General features: G+C 43.4%; 1 protein-coding gene across 3 annotated transcripts in view; it reads right to left on the bottom strand.

The window, feature by feature from the left end:
* Positions 1-3,582, bottom strand: part of RAD51 (RAD51 recombinase) — a 28,689-nt gene extending 25,107 nt beyond the window's left edge. For 2 of the 3 annotated variants that reach the window (XM_006778086.2, XM_015557563.1), the window contains exon 1: positions 3,464-3,582. The gene's annotated coding sequence lies outside the window, so the exon portion shown is untranslated. The remainder of the gene's footprint in view (positions 1-3,463) is intronic. The other variant, XM_006778087.2, reaches the window with a different exon arrangement.
* Between the last annotated feature and the right edge of the window lie 823 nt (positions 3,583-4,405).

Here is a 4,405-nt window from a genome sequence, read left to right on the forward strand (position 1 = left end):
AGAAGCAGGGACATAGAAAGGGAGTGGACTGACTATGCTGGGGGGGGAAAAGGGTAGGGGGCATGTGGGAAGAGACTGGACAAAAATCGTGCACCTATGGATGATGACAGTGGGTGGGGAGTGAGGGTGGAGGGTGGGGTGGGAACTGGGAAGAGGGGAGTTATGGGGGGAAAAAACAGGAACAAATGTAATAATCTGAACAATAAAGATTTAATTAAAAAAATGCAAAGCTTAACTAGATCAACTATGTCCCCATTCCCCTCCTTCATATTCCCTGAGGTTAGGGCCAAACCTTTTTTGTTTGTGTATACCCCATGATACATTATAAATGTTAGGTGTTTGGTAAATGAATGCAGACTTTCCAAGACTCTACTTCAAGGCCCACAACGAATATTTTTGTGGCCCAATGTAAGAAACATTTTTAAAAAATATATATATATTTTATTGATTTTTTACAGAGAGGAAGGGAGAGAGATAGAGAGTTAGAAACATCGATGAGAGAGAAACATCGATCAGCTGCCTCCTGCACATCTCCCACCGGGGATGGGCCCGCAACCTAGGTACATGCCCTTGACCGGAATCGAACCTGGGACCCCCCAGTCCCCATGCCGACGCTCTATCCACTGAGCCAAACTGGTTTTGGCCCAATGTAAGAAATATTTTAATAAAAATTTCGTAACTTAATTTTTACAATATCCTGTTATGCATAATCCTATCTAATGAAAGACAAATAGGGTAATTAACCATACCTCCAATAAGCTTCCCATTGGCTAATCAGGGCGATATGCAAATTAACTGCCAACCAAGATGGCGACAGGCAGCCACGCAGCTGAAGCCAACATGAGGCTTGGTTGCCCTGACGATGGAGGAAGCCAAGGTTCCCCGCCTGCCGCGGCCCGGCTCTGAGCCTGAAAGCAACAGTTCCAAAAGCAACTATGCTTCAATTACAGAAGCCAAACAAACCCCAGATACCTGCTTTCAGCAGCCAAGGCCTCAGAGCTGGAGCCGGGCCTCAGAACTGGAGCTGCAATAGTGTTTAAATTATAGAAGCCTAATAAACCCCAGATACCTGCTTTCAGCAGCCAAGGCCTCAAGCTGGAGCTGGCCCTCAGCTCCAGTGACAGCCATAGAAGGTAAATAAATCCCAGAATACAAAAAAAAAAGAGCCGAAACCGGTTTGGCTCAGTGGATAGAGCATCGGCCTGTGGACTGAAAGGTCCCAGGTTCGATTCCGGTCAAGGGCATGTACCTGGGTTGTGGACACATCCCCAGTAGGAGATGTGCCGGAGGCAGCTGATCGATGTTTCTCTCTCATCGATGTTTCTAACTCTCTCTCTCTCTCCCTTCCTCTCTGTAAGAAATCAATAAAATATATTAAAAAAGAAAAAGAAAAAAAGGAGAGGTTGGGAGCTTCAGTCACCCACCAGCCTGAAAATGGCCCTCAGCCCCTCCACCCAGACAGGCCAGCCACCCCATTGAGGACCCCCACCCTGAAGGGGGTGTGGCCAGCTGCAAACAGTCATCAGCCCCTCCCCCAGGCTGCCCAGGCACCCAAGCGGGACCCCTACCCTGATCCGGGACACCCTTCAGAGCAAACCAGCCGGCCCCCACTCGTGCACCAGGCCTCTATCCTATATAGTAAAAAAGGGTAATATGCAAACTGACCCCAACAGCAGAAAGACTAGGAATGACTGGTCACTATGACACACACTGACCACCAGGGGGCAGACGCTGAATGCAGGAGCTGCCCTCTGGTGGTCAGGGCACTCTCACATGGGGAGCTCTGCTCAGCCACAAGACAGGCTGATGGCTGCCAGTACAGCGGTGGTGGTGGGAGCCTCTCCTGCCTCAGCAGCGCTAAGGATGTCTGACTGCAGTTTAGGCCTGCTCCCCGCTGGCAAGTGGACATCCCCTGAGGGCTGCTGGGCTGCCAGAGGGATGTCTGATTGCCATCTTAGGCCCGATTCCCCTGGGGAGCAGGCCTAAGCCAGCAAGTGGTCATCCCCGGAGGGGTCCCTGACTGTGAGAGGGGACAGGCCGGGCTGAGAGACCCTCCCCCGCCACCAAGTGCACAAATTTTTGTGCACCGAGTTCTAGTCATTAATAATGAACTACAAGATTTGCTAATGAATGATTACTATAATCGTGTTGCATTCATTTCCCTTATGCACTTTACATGCAGGTGCACCATTTCTCTCCACTAATACTAGCAGCGAATATTTTAGCAGTCGATTGCCACATCATTAGTCTTGGACTGACTTGTTTGGTGTGCGCAACAGGAAATATTTCATTTTCGGAGAACAAGAAAAATAGGTTTACGTACGTTACACTTAATTTGTGCAGTTATTCCGTGTCTGGTAAGTTAATTTTCAGGAAAAAATACTAACTTTTATTAAAATGTTCCATTATTTTATGTTAATGATTACTAACTTATTTCAGCCCTTTGTATTCAGCATGTCTCTATAAAAATAAACCTACATTTCTATGAAAATTGAAGCTTTTGTTTTTTTGCAGCTCACATAAGCTTAAACCTTGTTTACTTGGCCCGTGTTAGCCTTTGAGTTTGACATGCTTGCTCTACTTAAAATGGAAAGAAAAGAAAAAAAATTTTTTTTAATGAAAGGTTAAATTACTTCAGTTCCATTGTTCCCTTCCAGCAAGGAGTTGGAGGTGGTGGGACAGGACTGAAATAAATGTACAGAGTGACTGCCCGTAGCCTCCATTCCTGATACAGTGGACTGATATGAGAAAAGTACTTCCCATCTTAGGCAAGGATCATAGCTTGTAGTTACACATTATGTTCCTAACAGGAGTGTATGAAATTTAAGTTCAACATTTTAATCACTTCCATACTTCAGGGAATGTGCAATGAATAAATAACATGCAAGTACCCTCTCAGTCTGAAATCTTCCATTTAAGCATAAGGGCTATACCTAAAGTGTGATTATTATGATAGAGTTAAGATTGCTCAGGTTGAAAAGAACTGAGAAGAAAAAATTTTTTAAATTATCTTCAAGAGATTTTATTAGTAAAAGTGAACAAGTCTTAATGTCCACAAGAATAAATGGCCTTAAATCAAACCAAAACAATCTGGACAATTTAATAATCAGGATAAATCTAATTCAAAAGATAACAGATATGAAATCTCCATTCTTAGAGACTTGACAGATGACCATTTGTGGTTTGTTTTTTTTTTATATTTTATTGATCTTCCACAGAGAGGAAGGGAGAAGGATAGAGAGTCAGAAACATCGATCAGCTGCCTCCTGCACACCCCCTACTGGGGATGTGCCTGCAACCAAGGTACATGCCCTTGACCAGAATTGAACCTGGGACCCTTTAGTCCGCAGGCCTACGCTCTATCCGCTGAGCCAAACCGTTCAGGGCGACCATTTGTTCTTGATTGGTTCAGGTACGGGCTTCTTAGATGGCAGTTTTAGCATAATTCAAATATCGAAATTACCTGAATGCAATTTAAATCTCTTCCTTAATAATTTATGAAAAAGATGGCATTGCAAGTAACCAGGAAAAGGATGGTCTTTTGAATAAATAGTGCTGAGTTGGTTGGATGGCCTTATGGAAGAAGAAAACAACAGGAAAAAAATCTGCTTCCAGTTTAGAGATTATAGATCTAAATGTAAGAGGTAAACAAAACTTTTAGAGTATAGGTGAATATCTTCATGACTTTGGGACAGAGAAGATTTCTTGAATGGTATACATAAAGCATAAGCTAAAAGGAAAAGGTTGAAAAACGGGACTATATTCAAATTTAGAAGTTTTAAGTTTCATTAATAGAGACCATTACGCCCTGGCTGGTTTGGCTCAGTGGATAGAGCATCAGCCTGTGGACTGAAGGGTCCCGGGTTTGATTCCGGTCAAGGGCACATGCCTGGGTTTCGGGTTGGATCTCCAGTAGGGGATGTGCAATTAAAAATATTGACAATATCGTGTTGGCAAGCTCCCACTGGGGATGTGCCCGCAACCCAGGCACATGCCCTTGACCGGAATCGAACCTGGGACCTCTCAGTCCGCAGGCCGACGCTCTATCCACTGAGCCAAACCGGTTTCAGCTCTCTCTCATTACTGATGCTTCTATCCCTCTCTCCTCTCTTCCTCAATAAAAAAAAAATTTAAAAAATAACAAAATAAATAAAAGAGACCATTAAGAGAATGAAAAGTAAAACTACAGTGAGGGAAGAAATATTTACCACATATACAACTAAGGGTTGATAATTCAATTATATAATAAAGAACTCCTCCAAATCAGCACGAGAGGCAATTCAAAAGAAAAATAGGCAAGAAATTTGAATAAGCACTTCACACTAAAAGATATCAAAATGGCCAATTTATATAAACAAATGTTCAACCTCATTAATAGTGAGGAAAATTAAAATGAGGTATTACT

This window comes from Myotis davidii, unplaced genomic scaffold (assembly GCF_000327345.1).
Source record: "Myotis davidii unplaced genomic scaffold, ASM32734v1 scaffold46, whole genome shotgun sequence".
NCBI classification, from domain to species: domain Eukaryota; kingdom Metazoa; phylum Chordata; class Mammalia; order Chiroptera; family Vespertilionidae; genus Myotis; species Myotis davidii.